This window comes from Schistocerca gregaria, chromosome 3 (genome assembly GCF_023897955.1).
Source record: "Schistocerca gregaria isolate iqSchGreg1 chromosome 3, iqSchGreg1.2, whole genome shotgun sequence".
Classification (NCBI taxonomy): domain Eukaryota; kingdom Metazoa; phylum Arthropoda; class Insecta; order Orthoptera; family Acrididae; genus Schistocerca; species Schistocerca gregaria.
The window spans coordinates 846,193,517-846,212,433 of record NC_064922.1 but is presented as its reverse complement, the minus strand read 5'-3'; the positions used below and the strand labels follow the sequence as shown (position 1 = coordinate 846,212,433).

The window sequence follows — 18,917 nt, the reverse complement described above, 5'->3', positions numbered from 1 at the left end:
CCCACATGACGTTGGCTTGATGATTTTACGAGGGTCACTCCAAAAGAAATGCACACTATTTTTATTAAATCCATCATTTATTCTACATGTTTGAAAGTTTTTCAGGGTGTAGATACATCCTTTAGGAACAATATTTTCATTTCTCCACACAATTTCCATCCCTCGAACTATCTTACGCGATCTATGAACCAGCTCCTGTACACCCGCACGGTAAAATTCTGGTTCAACCTGTTGGATCCACTCACTGTTTGGCTGCGTGCACAAGGGAGTCATAATCTTCAATCCTTGTTCCACAAAGAGAGACTTTCAGTTTCCCAAAGAGAAACATGGGGCCAGGTCAGGACTGTAAGGCGGGTGTTTCAGTGTTGTCCATCCGAGTTCTGTGATCGCTTCCATGGTGTTTTGACTGACATGTGGCCGTGCATTGTCTTGCAACAGCAAAACATCCTGCTTTTGCCGATGTGGTCGAACACGACTCAGTCGAGCTTGTAGTTTCTTCAGTGTCGCCACATATGCATCAGAATTTATGGTGGTTCCACTTGGCATGATGTCCACAGGTAAGAGTCCTTCGGAATCGAAGAACATCGTAGCCATTACTTTTCCAGCAGAAAGTGTGGTTTTGTAATTTTTTTTCATGGATGAATTTGCATGATGGCACTCCATCGATTGCCTCTTCATCTCTGGTGAAAAATGATGGGGCCATGTTTCATCATCTATCACAATTCTTCCAAGAAATTCATCACCACCATTCTCGTACTGATCCAAAAGTTCGCTTCATACCGTTTTTCTTGTTTCTTTGTGAGCCCCTGTCAACATCCTGGAAACCCACCCGGCACAAACCTTTTTTAACGCCAACACTTTCAGTATTCTGCAAACACTTCCTTTCCCTATCCCAGCGTAGCGTGCCAATTCGTTCACTGTGATGCGTCTGTCAGCAGTCACCAATTCGTTAACTCTCTGCACATTGTCTGGAGTGTGTGCATTACGAGGCCAGCTGCTCCGAGGGCAATCCTCAATATTGCCGGGCCCGCTTTCATCACGTAACCTGGTTGCCCACCGACTAACTGTACTGCGATTGACAGCAGCATCTCCATACACCTTTTTCAACCTCTTGTGGATGTTTCCCACTGTCTCGTTTTCACAGCACGGGAATTCTATGACGGCATGTTGCTTCTGACGAACGCCAAGTGTAACAGCCATCTTGAAGACATTCTGTGATGGCGCCACTCACGGAACAGGTTTTAACAACGTTTGAAAACAAGCGGGAAGGATGTATCTACACACTGTAAAACTTTCACACATGCAGAATGAAATCCGTATTTTCACAAAAATAGTGTGCATTTCTTTTAGAACGATTCTCGTACTTCATTTCCAATTCGTTAGTTGCAGTCTGATTTTAGTTTGTTATCTAGGCACTAAACCAGCCTATAGGAAACACATAAAATTACACTGCTTCAGATGTTCAAATGTTTAAATGTGTGTGAAATCTTATGGGACATAACTGCTAAGATCATCAGTCCCTAAGCTTACACATTACTTAACCTAAATTATCCTAAGGACAAACACACACACCCATGCCCGAGGGAGGATTCGAAACTCCTCCAGGACCAGCCGCACAGTCCATGCCTGCAGCGCCTCAGACCGCACTGCTAATCCCGCGCGGCTACACTGCTTGTCACTGCTTGTACTCTCAGTAAGCTCTCCTCGCTGACTAACGTATGAATCTGTTAGTCAAGCTAGCCACTAAAGAGCTGAGGAGTCCTTGGGGAATATCGTCCCATTCCTCTCTCAAGGCGGTTTGCAGTTGTTGCGCCGTTCAGGAAGCGGGTATTAGTAGAGAAAAAGTCTGCCAGGAGTATCCCAGGCATGCTCTATAGGGTTTAGGTGTGGGAAGTACGCAGGGCATTCCATAGTTCAATATCTTCACTTTTTCAGTGTGTTCGACACCTCAGCTGTCGTGCGTGGGCGGGAACTGTCGTCCATAAACAGAAAGTCACGACCTACAGCTCTCCTAAGGAGACAGATGTGATCCAGAATAATCTCTCTGCTATAACGCTATTCTGCAACGGTACCTCGTGAAAAGATATACATAGTTGACTAGCCATTGAGCATATGCTTTCCCACATCATAACGCCCTGGTCATACCGACGAAGTTCAGGAATATTCTGTGCTGTGTGTTCCACTCATTCTCCACACTACAAAGTGTCCGGAATCACCTTCCACGAGGTTCGTCAGAGAGTATCACTCTGGACCACTGTTGGTGACCACAGCCAACATGCTCCCATAAAACCATGTAACTTTCTCGTAAACTGCATGGTTAACTGGGATATATTTACACTACTGGCCATTAAAATTGCTACACTACGAAAATGAAGTGCTACAGACGCGAAATTTAACCGACAGGAAGAAGATGCTGTGATATGCAAATGATTAGTTTTTCAGAGCATTCACACAAGGTTGGCGCCGGTGGCGACACCTACAACGTAAGTTTCCAACCGATTTCTCATACACAAACAGCAGTTGACCGGCGTTACCTGGTGAAACGTTGTTGTGATACCTCGTGTAAGGAGAAGAAATGCGTACCATCACGTTTCCGACTTTGATTGCTGCTCGCGTTGGTCGAGTTCCAATGACTGTTATCAGAATATGGAATCGGTGGGTTCAGGAGGGCAATACGGAACGCCGTGCTGGATCCCAACGGCCTCGTATCACTAGCAGTCGAGATGACAGGCATCTTATCCGCATGCCTTTAAGGGATCGTGAATCCACATCTCGATCCCTGAGTCAACAGATCGGGACTTTTGCAAGACAACAACCATCTGCACGAACAGCTCGACTACGTCTGCAGCAGCATGGACAGTCAGCTCCGAGACCACGGCTGCGGTTACCCTTGACGCTGCATCACAGACAGGAGCGCCTGCGGTGGTGTGTTCAACGACGAACCTGGGTGCACGAACGGCAAAACGTCATTTTTGCGAATGAATCCAGATTCTGTTTACAGCATCATGATGGTCGCATCCGTGTATTGCGACATCGCGGTGAACGCACATTGGAAGCGTGTATTCGTCATCGCCATACTGGCGTAACACCAGGCGTCATTGTATGGGGAGCCATTGGTTACACGTCTCGGTCACCTGTAGTTCGCATTGACAGTATTTTGAACAGTGGATGTTACATTTCAGATGTGTTACTCCCCGTGGCTATACCCTTCATTCGATCCCTACAAAACCCTACATTTCAGCAGGATAATGCACGACCTCATGTTGCAGGTCCTGTACGGGCCTTTCTGGATATAGAAAATGTTCGACTGCTGCCCTGACCAGCACATTCTCCAGATCTCTCACCAATTGAAAACGTCTGGTCAATGGTGGCCGAGCAACTGGCTCGTCAATATATTCTAGTCACTACTCTTGATGAACTGTGATATGGTGTTGAAGCTGCATGGGCAGCTGTACCTGTACACTCCATCCAAGCCTTGTTTGACTCAATCCTCAGGCATATCAAGGGCGTTATCACAGCCAGAGGTGGTTGTTCGGGGTACTGATTTCTCAGGATCTATGCACCCAATTTGCGTGAAAATGTAATCACATGTCAGTTCTACTATAATATATTTTTCCAATGAATACACGTTTATCATCTGCATTTCTTCTTGGTGTAGCAATTTTAATGGTACGTAGTGTACAAGTTACCGAACACACAAACAAGACGGTTTTAATAACCAAGAAATGTTTATGGCGAAGGCACGTGTACCGGGAGCGGCTGCAGCGATCTGTCTAAGGGTGATACTTTCGTTCCTTTTCACCATTAGGGCTACCTATCGATCCAACCACCTTCATGCTTTCACATAGCATGTCAGCTTTCAGCGGCCCTTTTCACTCGTCAGATGACACTTTTTGGCGCACCCATTACTGTGACCACAGGAGTCGAATTTTGACAGGCTTCTAGCTCTCCAACTGCTCTTCCACGAACGTCGGAGCTCAAATGATGTCTTTCAGGCATGTTGCCGTACCACAAGGAATGTTGTACTAATCAGTTCAGCAACAACCGTAAAAAACCGTACAGAATGAACTGTCGAATGCATACATAGTGTTCGTGCATACTCTTTTCTGCAGTTTACACGTCCCGTCCTCTACATTTCCTTTTACTATCACTGGTCGAGCGTTTCGTAGCAATTGTTGGTGGGTCCTTAGCAACTGCCATTTGTTCCTTAGCAAATGCCAGTTGCTCCTTAGCAACTGTGAAGCAGTGTTCATAGAAAACACACAATAATACATGAAACATACGATGTGTTAGTATGTTGCAGCGTTATAATATTTTACGAAGGAACTGAGACAGGGAAAGTAACGCAGAGGAAGAGTAACTACATGTTAAGGCAAGAAAAACGTCCGCTTACTAGCTTTCAGTCCTGTGGGACGCAGGTACGTAAGCAACCAGAATCCAAAACGCTCCCTGCATGCGACTGAGCAACTGTACTATAGCTCATTGCTGCACGATAAGTGTTGTAATCTATAATTCTACACTACATAACAGTACTGAGGGTTTTCCGAAACGGCGTCCAATTCAAAGCCTTTCCTCAGGGCGGTGCACAATACGACATGGTTACTATTATTATATTATTTATTTCTGGGTTTTTAGCCGCTGGCGTTCTGAGGCATAACATGTGAATCACAGGGATTGTACTGCTATGATGCCTTTATTTTTCTTACATCGTTGAAGGCTATAGAATGTAGGAGCAATGTTAGAGTTCAACGTCTTGCCGACAACGAGGTCGTTAGGGACGGAGCACAAGCTTGGATAAGGAAAAGATCGGAAACGAAACTGATCGTGCCCTTTTCAAAGGAAGCATCAAGGCATTTGCCTGGAACGATTTAGGGAAGTCGCAGAAAACCCGAAGTTGGATAGTCCGAAGGGGATTTCATCCGTCTTCCACTCGAATGAGAGTCCATGTAGAGACTGGGAGGGAGGTGGCTGCAAGTGTCTCAGGAACACATTTCTGGTCCCCATGGAATCGCTGTTTTTCTAAAAACGTTGAGGATGTTCTATCTCGTTTGAGCTTCTACACTACTGGCCATTACAATTGCTATACCACGAAGATGACGTGCTACAGACGCGAAATTTAACCGACAGGTAGACGATGCTGTGATATTCAAATGATTAGCTTTTCAGAGCATTCACACAAGGTTGGCGCCGGTGGCGACACCTACAACGTGCTGACATGAGGAAAGTTTACAACCGATTTTCATATACAAACAGCAGTTGATCAACGTTGCCTGGTGAAACGTTGTTGTGATGCCTCGTGTAAGGAGGAGAAATGCGTACCATCACGTTTCCGACTTTGATATAGGTCGGATTGTAGCCTATCGCGATTGCGGTTTATCGTATCGCGACATTGCTGCTCGCGTTGGTTGAGATCCAATGACTGTTAGCAGAATATGGAATCGGTGGGTTCAGGAGGGTAATACGGAACGCCGTGCTGGATCCCAACGGCCTCGTATCACTAGCAGTCGAGATGACCGGCATCTTATCTGTATTGCTCTAACGGATTGTGCAGCCACGTCTCGATTCCTGAGTCAACAGATGGGGACGTTTGCAAGTCAACAATCATCTGCACGAACAGTTCGACCACGTTTGCAGCAGCATGGACTATCATCTCGGAGACCCTTGACGCTGCATCACAGACAGGAGCGCATGCGATGGTGCACTCAACGACGAACCAGGGTGCACGACGGCCGTAGTGGTGGAGCGGTTCCAGGCGCTATAGCCTGGAGCCGTGCGATCGCTACGGTCGCAGGGTCGAATCCTTCGTCGGGCATGGATGTATGTGATGTCCTTAGGTTAGTTAGGTTTAAGTAGTTCTTAGTTCTAGGGGACTGATGACCTCAGCAGTTAAGTCCCATAGTGCTCAGAGCCATTTGGACCTGGGTGCACGGTTGAATTGCTCATGAAACAGCGTTGATCTTCGCGAATTATAAGCAACTCTGATCCAAATAACTTAATAAATATTTTCATCATGGGAAATCATCGAAATTTCGGTCTCAAACGTCGCTACAAAATTGATATCGTGGATGAAAAGAATGATGCTACCTTTCAAAAATTCCTGTGGTGTTGTAAATGATTGTCAAGTCCAAAAACTTCTTACAAGTAGTTCTCTATGCTCATTGATTCTCATACGTTCGCCGCTGAATAGCTGGCGTTTTGAATCCATTTATTCACCATTCAACTTATGCCACGACACTGATGAAAATCTTTTATCGCAGTTGTTTCTGTGCCTTGTATAGATAGGTAAAATCACTTGCTGCACAATGACGTACGTACTTGGCTCAAGTTTTACAATACACCGAGGGAGATACCTGTATGCAACGACTGCCTTAATAAATATATGGCCTACTGTTAATACATTCTCGTGCCATTTTTTTTATTTTCACTGCGATAGAATATATATATACACTACTGGCCATTAAAAATGCTACACCAAAAAGAAATGCAGATGATAAACGGGTATTCATTGGACAAATATATTACACTAGAACTGACATGTGATTACATTTTTACTCACTTTGGGTGCATAGATCCTGAGAAATCAGTACCCAGAACAATCAACTCTGGCTGTAATAACGGCCTTGATACGCCTGAGCATTGAGTCAAACCGAGCTTGGATAGCGTGTATAGGCACAGCAGCCCATGCAGCTTCAACACGATACCACAGTTCATCAAGAATAGTGACTGGCCTAATGTGACGAGCCAGTTGCTCTGCCACTATTGACAAGACGTTTTCAGTTGGTGAGAGATCTGGAGAATGTGCTGGCCAGGGCAACAGTCGAACATTTTCTGTATCCAGAAAGGCCCGTACAGGACCTGCAACATGCGGTCGTGCATCATTCTGCTGAAATTTAGGGTTTCGCAGAGATCGAACGAGGGGTTGAGCCACGGGTCGTAACACATTTGAAAGGTAACGTCAACTGTTCAAAGTGTCGTCGATGTGAAAATGAGGTGACCGAGACGTGTAACCAATGGCAGCCCATACCATCACGCCGGGTGATACGCCAGTATGGCGATGACGAATACACGCTTCCAATGTGAGTTCACCGCTATGTCGCAATACACGTATGCGACCATCATGATGCTGTAAACAGAACCTGGATTCTTCCGAAAAAATGACGTTTGGCCATTCGTGCAACCGGGTTCGTCACTGAGTTCACAATCACAGGTGCTCCTGCCTGTGATGCAGCGTCAAGGGTAACTGCAGCCATGGTCTCCTAGGTGATAGTCCCTGATGCTGCAAACGTCGTCGAACTGTTCGCGCAGATGGTTGTCGTCTTGTAAACGTCCCCATCTTTTGACTCATGGATCGAGACGTGGATGCACGATCCGTTACAGCCATGCGGATATGATGCCTGTCATCTCGACTGTTAGTGATACGAGGCCGTTGGGATCCTGCACGGCGTTCCGTATTACCGCCCTAAACCCACTGATTTCATTTTCTGCTAACAGTCATTGGATCTCAACCAACGCGAGCAGCAATGTCGCGGTACGATAAACCGCAATCGCGATAGGTTAAAAAGTCGGAAAGGTGATGGTACGTATTTCTCCTCCTTACACGAGACATCACAACAACGTTTCATCAGCAACGCCGGCTAACTGCTGTTTGTGTATGAGTAATCGGTTGTAAACTTTCCTCATGTCAGGATGTTTTAGGTGTCGCCACCGGCGCCAACCTTGTGTGAATGCTCTGAAAAGCTAATCATTTGCATATCACAGCATCTTCTTCCTGTCGGTTATATTTCGCGTCTGTAGCACGTCATCTACATCTACATGACTACTCTGCAATTCACATTTAAGTGCTTGGCAGAGGGTTCATCGAACCACAATCATACTATCTCTCTACCATTCCACTCCCTAACAGCGCGCGGAAAAGTTGGTGACAGAAATTTCTTAAAAAGATCTCTCCGTGACGAAAAACGTCTTTGCTGCAATGATTTCCATCCCAATTCGCGTATCATATCTGCCACACTCTCATTCCCACCTGGTAAGGATCCCACACCGCGCAGCAATATTCTAACAGAGGACGAACGAGTGTAGTGTAAGCTGTCTCTTTAGTGGACTTGTTGCATCTTCTAAGTGTCCTGCCAATGAAACGCAACCTATGGCTTGCCTTCCCCACAATATTGTCTATGTGGTCTTTCCAACTGAAATTGTTCGTAATTTTAACACCCAGGTAATTAGTTGAATTGACAGCCTTGAGAATTGTACTATTTATCAAGTAATCGAATTCAAACAGATTTCTTTTGGAACTCATGTGGATCACCTCACACTTTTAGTTATTTAGCGTCAACTGCCACCTGCCACACCATACAGCAATCTTTTCTAAATCGCTTTGCAACTGATACTGGTCTTCGGATGACCTTACTAGACGGTAAATTACAGCATCATCTGCGAACAACCTAAGAGAACTGCTCAGATTGTCACCCAGGTCATTTATATAGATCAGGAACAGCAGAGGTCCCAGGACGCTTCCCTGGGGAACACCTGATATCACTTCAGTTTTACTCGATTATTTGCCGTCTATTACTACGAACTGCGACCTTCCCGAGAGGAAATCACGAATACTGATTAGAAGTCGCTTGTGAGGAACGGTGTCAAAAGCTTTCCGGAAATCTAGAAATACGGAATCAACTTGAGATTCCCTGTCGATAGCGGCCATTACTTCGTGCGAATAAAGAGCTAGCTGCGTTGCACAAGAGCGATGTTTTCTGAAACCATGCTGATTACGTATCAATAGATCGTTCCCTTCGAGGTGATTCATAATGTTTGAATACAGTATATGCTCCAAAACCCTACTGCAAACTGACGTCAATGATATAGGTCTGTAGTTAGATGGATTACTCCTACTACCCTTCTTAAACACTGGTTCGACCTGCGCAATTTTCCAATCTGTAGGTACAGATCTATCGGTGAGCGAGCGGTTGTATATGAGTGCTAAGTAGGGAGCTATTGTATCAGCGTAATCTGAAAGGAATCTAATCGGTATACAGTCTGGATCTGAAGACTTGCCCGTATCAAGCGATTTGAGTTGCTTCGCAACCCCTAAGGTATCTACTTCTAAGAAACTCATGCTAGCTGCTGTTCGTGTTTCAAATTCTGGAATATTCCATTCGTGTTCCTTGGTGAAGGAATTTCGGAAAACTGCGTTCAATAACTCCGCTTTAGCGGCACAGTCGTCGGTAACAGTACCATCGACACTGCGTAGCAAAGGTATTGACTGCTTCTTGCCGCTTGTGTACTTACCTACGACCAGGCTTTTTACCGATTTTCTACCAAATTTCGAGACAATGATTCGTTGTGGAACCTATTAAGGGCATCTCGCATTGAAGTCCGTGCCAAATTTCGCGCGTCTGTAAATTTTAGCCAATCTTCGACGTTTCGCGTTGTTCTGAACTTCGCATCCTTTTTCCGTTGCCTCTGCAACAGCGTTCGGATCTGTTCTGTGTACCACGGGGAATCCGTTTCATCTCTTACCAATTTATGAGGTATGAATATCTCAATTGCTGTTGTTACTATATCTTTTAATTTGAGCCACATCTCGTCTACATTTGTATAGTCAGTTCGGAAGGAATGGAGATTGTCTCTTAGGAAGGCTTCTAGTGACACTTTATCCGCTTTTTTAAATAATATTATTTTGCGTTTGTTTCTAGTAGATTTGGAAGAAACGGTATTGAGCCTAGCTACAACGACCTTGAGATCACTAATCTCTGTATCAGTCATGATGCTCTCTATCAGCTCTGGATTGTTTGTGGCTAAGATATCAAGTATGTCTTCGCAACCATTTACAATTCGCGTGGGTTCGTGGACTAACTGCTCGAAATAATTTTCGGAGCAAGCATTTAGGACAATCTCGGAAGATGTTTTCTGCCTACCACAGGTTATGAACAAGTATTTTTTCCAACATATCGAGGGAAGGTTGAAGTCCCTACCAACTACAACCGTATGAGTGGGGTATTTATTTGTTACGAGACTCAAATTTTCTCTGAACTGTTCGCAACTATATCATCGGAGTCTGGGGGTCGGTAGGAGGAGTCAATTATTAACTTAGTTCGGCTGTTAAGTCTAACCTCCACCCATGCCAATTAGCACGGAGTATCTACTTCTACTTCACTACAAGATAAACCACTTCTGACAGACACAAACACTCCAACACCAATTTTGCCTAATCTATCTTTCCTGAACACCGTCTGAGACCTCGTAAAAATTTCTGCAGAACTTACTTCAGGCTTTAGCCAGCTTTCTGTGCTTTCTCTTAGCGCTTGAAGCTCAGGGACATTCCCAGCACAACTACAACAATTTACAACCACAATTCCGACTGTTCCTTGATCCAAGCACGTCCTGTATTTACCATGCACCCTTTGAGAGTGCAGCCCACCCCGTACTTTCCCGAGGCCTTCTAACCCAAGAAAAACGCCCAGTCCACGCCACACCGCCTCCGCTACCTGTGTAGCCGCCAGCTGAATGTAGTGAACTCCTGACCTACTCAGCGGAACCCGAAACCCCACCACCCTATGCCACAAGTCAAGGAATCTGCAGCCAACACGGTCGCAAATCCGTCTGAGCCTCTGATTCAGACGCTCCACCCGGCTCTGCACCAAAGGTCCGCAGTCGTTTCTGTCGACGATGCTGCAGATGGTGAACTCTGCCTTCATCTCGTAAGCAAGACCGGCAGCCTTCACCAAATCAGATAGCCGCTGGAATGCGGAGAGAATTTCTTCAGATCGAAAGCGACACACGTCATTAGTGCCGACATGTGCCACCACCTGCAGCTGGCTGCACCCTGTGCTCTTCATGGCATCCGGAAGGACCCTTTCCACATCAGGAATAACTCCTCCCGGAATGCACACAGAGTTCACACTGGATTTCTTCCCCTCCTTAGCCGCCATATCACTCAGGGGCCCCATTACGCGCCTAACATTGGGGCTCCCAATTACCAATAAGCCCACCCTCTGCGATTGCCCGGACCTTGAAGCCTGAGAATGATCCTCTGAAACAGGGCAGGCAGCTGCATCTGGCTCAGCCAGAGACAGTGCCTGAAACCTGTTTGTCAGACGCACCGGGGAGGCTTTCTGATCAGCCTCCGGGGACGTCTTTCGCTGCCTGCCACGCCTTGGGACGACCTCTCAATCAACCACAGGCGAGGGCTCAGCCCCATACCGGTCTGGGGACAAACGGGACGAGGTTGACATCCCCGTGATACCCAAGACCGGCTCCCCACAGTGGTGCCCATTGGCAACAGCCTCCAGCTGCGCGACCGAAGTCAGCGCCGCTTGCAGCTGTGAGCAAAGGGATGCCATGTTAGCCCTCATCCGAACACAGCAATCGCAGTCGCTGTCCATTCTAATCGATGTTGAACAACATTTACTGAAACACGAGTCTGTGCCTAGATAACGCAAGCGAAACACGCAAAGAATGTATTAACTAACCTGTACAAATGCCTAACGACTGCGCTACAATCTGCCTGAATTTACGATTACAGTAACTAAAATCGAGATTACACCTCCTATACGAATCTCACACGCAATTTAAGTAAGAATCTACGAAGTAAACACTAAAGCGCGATGCTACAACTCTCAAATACTAAAATACGCCCGAAATTTATGAATTAAACAGTGCAAGTACCAAAAACACGCAAAGAAATTAAGAATTAAACTATGTAACAAATAAGTAAGCTAGGGGTATACGACTAGTGGCTGCAGCTGCTTATCCGACGGCGGTAGGGAACACACTGGCTATGACCAACCGACACTGGCCGTTCAAAACAAAAACAGAAGACAGACGACTACGCTAATTTACACTATTCTGGTACTAAGGCGCGATGCCACAACTCTCAGATACTAAAATACGCCCGAAATTTATGAATTAAACAATGCAAGTACCAAAAACACGCAAAGAAATTAAGAATTAAACTATGTAACAAATAAGTAAGCTGGGGGTATACGACTTGCTGCTGCAGCTGCTTATCCAACGGCGGTAGGGAGCACACTGTGGTGTAGCAATTTTAATGGCCAGTAGTGTAGCATTTTATCCATCTTCAGTTATTGCAGTTGTGTATATCAGAATAATCCGGAACCAGTTGTACAAAAGAAATTTCATTTCTTAATCGTTTTTTTTTTTTTTTGCAACATTGTTATGTGTCCACTTGTTATGTGTCATATGGGGGAAACCACTGGTTTCCCGAGCTATGTTTATTAGGACTATTTGCTTGTTTCACCCCCCTCTACTCGTCACTTTAGTCTGTGCCTGTAATAGGCATACACTCCGTATATACAGAAGATGGTACTGGTCACGACAAGGAGGAAATTTGCCTAGACACAAATCATAGCCATCTGTCTGCTGGCACTACGACAGGTGCTAAATGTGCTTACCACTCATTCTTAAACACTCTCCGGATCTTCTGTGCAAATAACCACCAACTCGTTCGAACAAAACAGGCGACTCTCTCATTTGGCCGAATGCATGGGATACATATTCATGTAACATGTGCGTGTTGTCGATGTTTGTGAAAAAAGCAGTTCCTTTAAATGTCCTCATAGTCTAAAAACGGTAAGGGTACCGATATCTATCGTGTACGTAAGGTATCGAATCTACCCGTACCTATCGCTGTCAGGTCAAATTGAACAGATGGCACGAGGTTGAGCCACGTAACGGGAGAGGTGTGGTTTTGGTGCCTCTCCATTTTTGCGCGCATCAATGAGTCAGTCTGGCCTGAAAGAATCTCCATGGCAGGTCGCGGGTTCACGCGATCACATCGAAATGTAACCAGTGAGGAATCAGATTAATTTCAGTTACGTTGAACGGACATTCGAAATATTAAAGCAACCGTATCGAACCTAAGAGCAATAGCTAACTAGCACGAAATTGTGCGAGCGGAGCTGTGGTGTGATTACAAATTAGAGAATGCAGAGACATTTGTCTTTGAACCTAGAGCACAATAAATTGTGTATAACTTCAGTAGATCTTTCCATTATTGTTCTTAATGCGGAATGTAATTTAGGATTACTTGGAGAGCGCATAGTGCCTGTTTCAATAGAAGTACAGTTACAGACTTTAATTGTGTGATGCATCTACCTTGACGTAAGTCTTCCCTCCAGTGCTATAATGAACTACAACGTCCGACACCAAACATTCAGACAGCAAACAAATCAGGAACTAACTTGCAAGAACCAATACTGGGTGAGACTTAAAAAATATAAGGGATTAATGTCAGGCAATGGAGAGTACAGGTTACTTGACCTTCTCGACCAGTCGATTTCTTATTGACAAAGATAGACGCCAGGTTTACTGAGAGAATATTAAGAAACTTCCGTTCACCTGCGAAACAGGTAACTTCCAAAACAGTAGTTAGACCAATCTTGAACATTTTCTTCAGTCTGGAAACAAGTTACATTGATTTCAGTGATATTCATATAAGAACTGCACAATCCTGTATTGGTTTAATTAGAGCACGTGCAAGTGTCACAGAAGTGGTCTACTGGCTATATTTGGACATATTACAAGAGGCACATTGTGACTCATAAAGGCCCACATTGGATACGACTGAAGAAACAGACGAGTAGCATCCACCCTCTCCCCTTGCCTGAATATTCCATTCAAGGATAATCAGAATGTTATGTGGCAGTTTATCCTCAAAGTGTCACGTCACATATTTTATAATGTAATATACACATACCAATAGTCAATGTAATTGATACTTAACTGCATCATAACTGCAGACAATATTCAGTACTGCCACTGGCTGCTCTGATAACTGATTCTCCTCTTTCTTCCTTTTATTACGTGAGGGGGACCTGTTATTTTCTGCAACTCTGAGAGCTCGTTGTAGCTGGCTCGCACAAAGTGGAAGCTTACTTAAAAGGACCAGAAAAGGGTCATAAACATGTTCGAGGCTGAAAGCTGTCCACTTGAGCACGTAGGAAATCCAAAATTTCTTATGTCTCATCTCAGTACAGAACGCGACTCAGAAATCCTTCTGGAAAGATAATATGTGAAGCCAGGTGTAGCCGCTAGAATAGGAAGGTGTGAGAGTGGTTATTTGTCTCTGGTCATGCCATGAAAAAAATGTTCATTTAAAATCCAAGTAACTGCCACTCTGATTGGCTCATAATAGTTGTTGTAGAAGGTGCATGTTCCTCATGCTGCTGGAGATTGATGAACACATGCTTGCTGTTTACGTGTCACATTGAAAGATGTCTTCATATGGTCTAGCAACCCCTTGTAGAATATATGATACATATGTTCAAATGATGTTCCTACACAATGTGTGCCGTTTTTTGTAAAAGCGCAGTTCGAGGGTGTGGAACAAAGATGACCTAAAGGTTACCAAAAAGCATTGGCTTGTAAAAAGATGGACTTCTCAAACTGAGGGAAAAATAAGTTTCGACCCAATGGTGAGAGATGATGATGCAAGTGCAATCATAAAATGGCACGATAATCGTGCCATTCATTTGGCTTCTACCTACTGTGGGGTAAATTCTGTGGAAACTTTTCGAAGGTGGAGAAAGCAGCAAGGTCAGTACATAGAGATTCCTCGTCCTTCTGCTGTAAAGACGTATAACTCTCATATGGGCGGTGTGGATCTTATGGACAGGGTCATTAGCAAATATGCCATGAGAGGTAGAATGAAGAAATGGACAATAAGGGTACTGAAACATTCTATATCTTCTCTACTTTGGCCATCATTGGTTATTTTGTTGCTCAAATAGTAAAACTCATCTATTGCATTCAATTTCTCGTTTCCTAATCTAATTCCCTCATCATCATCCGATTTCATTCCACTACATTCCGTTAACCTTGTTTCTATTGTGTTGATATTCATCTTACATCCTCCTTTCAAGACACTGTCCATTTCTAACAGCTGTTCTTCCAAGTCCTTTGCTGCCTCTCCACAATTACAACGTCATCGGCAGACCTCAAAGCTTTCATTTCTCCTCCCTGAACTTTAATTCCTTTTCTAAATTTTTCTTTCGTTTCCATTACTGCTTACTCAATGTACGGACTGAATAACATCAAGTACAAAATACAACCCTGTCTCACTCCGCTCTCAACCACTTCTTCTGTTTCAAGCCTCTCTGTCGTCCTGTTTCTTTACAAGTTGTAGATAAGCATTCGCTCCCCGTATTTTATTCCTGCTAAATTCAGATTTTTCCAGTCACCATTGTCAAAAGTTTTCTCTAAATCTACGGATTCAATAAGCGTACGTTTGCCTTTTTCCAACCTATCTTCTAGGATAGATCATAAAACCAGTATTGTCTGGCGTGTTCCTATATTTCTCCGGAACCTAATTTGATCTTTCCCAATGTCGGCCTCTGTCAGTTTTTCGTCTGTAAATACTTAGTGTGAGTAGTTTGCAACCACGGCTTTTTAAACTTGCTAATTGGAGGCATGCTGCTTCGGAAGATAGGTCCACTAGTCTATTCTACTGAGGAAAATTTGATTAATTTCATTTTGTCTGTCTCACTTGCATGAATATATAATTTAGTGCTGCATTGGTTACCTGTTTCGCCTGACTCTCCCATCTTCAAACCACACACCTAAAATTACAAAGTATATCTCCTACAGAGAATATTTACACATATACTACGTCCGTACTACAAGTACATATATGACAATAGACACACCTTTTTACTAACAGTAACTAGTTAGTAACATGGTGCCGAAAGGAACGAACTGCTTCGTACAAGAAAGTCAAACTGTGAGTAACAAATACACTCTTCGATATGAAAGCCTACGTGTCTACTGTGAGCAACATATACGCTCATTGATATGAAAGCCTACGTGTCTACTATTTCTCCTCAACGACACAATCAAACTGAGAAATATAAGACTTAGCGGTCAACAGCACACCTTGGTAGCTGCCGTCCTCACACATATGTGCAAGCGCATACGGCTTACTGTTTCTTTGGTATGGTACTGCCGCACCCACGGTCATTTATTGGTAAAATTTTTATTACGTAGGATATACCAGTTGTATATTATAACAAATGTTAATTTTTTAAAGGAAGAATATAATATAAATGAAATATACCAAGACAGGAAGTGAGCGCTTGTGCTCCCTGCTGAATACAACCTTGGATTGTCACTGGAATTAAAATATCTCTTGAAATAGTTGCACAGTACAAAAACACAGTACAAAAGATTGTTCCATCACGCACAGGAAGACAATGCTAAAATCTATACCACACAAACAAGCAGCCATATGCGCCTGCACATATGCGTGAGGGCGACAGCTTCCAAAGTGTCGTCTTCACCGCTAAGTATTATACACATATCAAAAAATGTTTTGCATCACCTCGGTTCCCAGAGTTCCGGAAACTGTACAAGAAATTGGAATAGAGATCAACATAAACATCATTTCCTGCCATTTAACTGCTCATGAAAACCACACATTGTTTGTTGCACAACAATACAGCGAGGCCTTCAGGGGTGGTGGTCCAGACTGCTGTACACAGGTACCTCTAATACCCAGTAGCAGCTCCTCTTGCACTGATGCATGCCTGTATTCGTCGTGGCATACTATTCACAAGTTCATCAAGGCACTGTTCGTCCAGGTTGCTCCACTCCTCAATGGCGATTCGGAGTAGATCCCTCAGAGTGGTTGGTGAGTCACGTCGTCCATAAACAGCCTTTCCCAGGCATGTTCGATTGGTTTCACGTCTGGAGAACATGCTGCTCACTCTAGTCGAGCAATGTCGTTATCCTGAAGGAAGTCATTCACAAGAAGTGAACGAAGGGGGCGCGAACTGTCGTCCAATAACACGAATGGCTCGCCAGTATGCTGTCGATACGGTTGCACTATCGGTCGGAGGATGGCATTCACGTACCGTACAGCCGTTACGGCTCCTTCCATGACCACGAGCGGCATACGTCGGCACCAAGAAATGCCACCCCAAAGCAGCAGGGAACCTCCACCTTGCTACACCCGCTGGACGGTGTGTCTAAGGCGTTCAGCCTGATCGGATTGCCTCCAAACACGTCTCCGACGATTGTCTGGTTGAAGGCATATGCGACACTCATTGGTGAACAGAATTTGATGCCAGTCCTGAACGGTCCATCCAGCATGTCGTTGGGCCCATCTGTACCGCTGTGTATGGCGTCGTGGTTGCAAAGATGGACCTCGCCATAGACGGCGGGAGTGAATTTTCCATCTCGCAGGCTATTGCGCACAGTCTGAGCTGTAACACGACGTCCTGTGGCTGCACGAAAAGCATTATTCAACATGGTGGCGTTGCTGTCAGGGTTCCTCCGAGCCATAATCCGCAGGTAGCGGTCAGTCACTGCATTAGTAGCCCTTGGGCGGCCTGAGCGAGGCATGTCATCGACAGTTCCTGTCTCTCTGTATCTCCTCCATGTCTGAACAACATCGCTATGGTTCACTCCGAGACACCTGGACATTTCCCTTGTTGACAGCCTTTCCTGGCACAAAGTAACAATGCGGACGCGATCGAACCGCGGTATTGACCGTTTAGGCATGGTTGAACTACAGACAGCACGAGCCGTGTACCTCCTTCCTGGTGGAATGACTGGAACTGACCGCCTGTCGGACCCCCTCCTTCTAATAGGCGCTCCTCATGCACAGTTGTTTACATCTTTGGGCGGGCTTAAAAAAATGGTTCAAATTGCTCTGAGCACTACGGGACTTAAGTGCTGAGGTCATCAGTCCCCTAGAACTTAGAACTACTTAAACCTAAATAACCTATAGAAGTCACACACATCCATGCCCGAGGCAGGATTCGAACCTGCTACCGGCACGGTCCCGCGGTTCCAGACTCTAGCGCCTAGAACCGCTCGGCCAACCCGGCCGGCAGGGCGGGTTTAGTCACATCTCTGAACAGTCAAAGGGACTGTGTTTGTGATACGATATCGAAAATCAATGTCTATCTTTAGGAGTTCTGGGAACCGGGGTGATGCAAAACTTTTTTTTTCTGTGTGTGTGTATATGACACCCCGTCTCAGAAGTTATTTCGTAGTTAACAGGACCCAAGCAAACTCCTTTTCATTAAATTCATTCTTAGTAACAATAAGGTTTAGCCGCTGCCGCTGCATGCTGCTGCGAATTGTTGTAACCACATGGAAAAAGGCAGTGATCTGAAGAGGTGAGTGCTAAACTTGGGACCAAAACAGGCACACTGACACACCACAACGTGTCATGTACTCTGATACAGTATTTTCCGTTGCCCAAGTCAGATTCTGTATCAGTTGTATATTCTTATCCGAAAACGGCAGTCAGATAGCTTATCCAAATGCTAGTTTTAAGTTTTTTGTGTAACGATCTGTTGAGGGCTTAAATGATACTGAAACTGACACTCGTTCAACACGCACGCAGTGTTATGCAGGTTAGATTCCGTTTACTGATAGCTCAGTTTGCTTATCGAGTCCATTTTCAGAGACGAACATTGGCATATTGGTTGTAGGAATGTCACAATTTCTTGTAACTACGTTACAACGGAACGCTCTTCGCATATCTAAGAAAACACTGTAATGTTTAGTGTTTGACGTAACGTCGAGGATGAAGTCATTAGAGACGGAGCACAAGCTCGGAATAGGGAAGGAAATTGGCTGTGGGCTTTCAGAGGCACCATTGTATCATGTACATAAAGCGATTTACGGAAATCGTGGAGCACCTATACAGGGTGTTACAAAAAGGTACGGCCAAACTTTCAGGAAACATCCCTCACACACAAGGAAACAAAATATGTTATGAGGACATGTGTCCAGAAACCTCATTTTATTACTTCTCTTCAAATCACATTAATCATGGAATGGAAATACACAGCCACAGAACGTACCAGCGTACAGTAAATGTTCAAAATGTCCTCCGTTAGCGAGGATACATGCATCCACCCTCCGTCGCATGGAATCCCTGATGTGCTGAT

At 44.8% G+C, this 18,917-nt stretch overlaps 1 protein-coding gene across 1 annotated transcript in view; it reads right to left on the bottom strand.

Moving 5' to 3' along the window:
* LOC126354749 (proton-coupled amino acid transporter-like protein pathetic) overlaps window positions 1-18,917 on the bottom strand; it is a 219,729-nt gene that overhangs the window by 50,697 nt on the left and 150,115 nt on the right. The gene's annotated exons all lie outside the window — the stretch shown is intronic.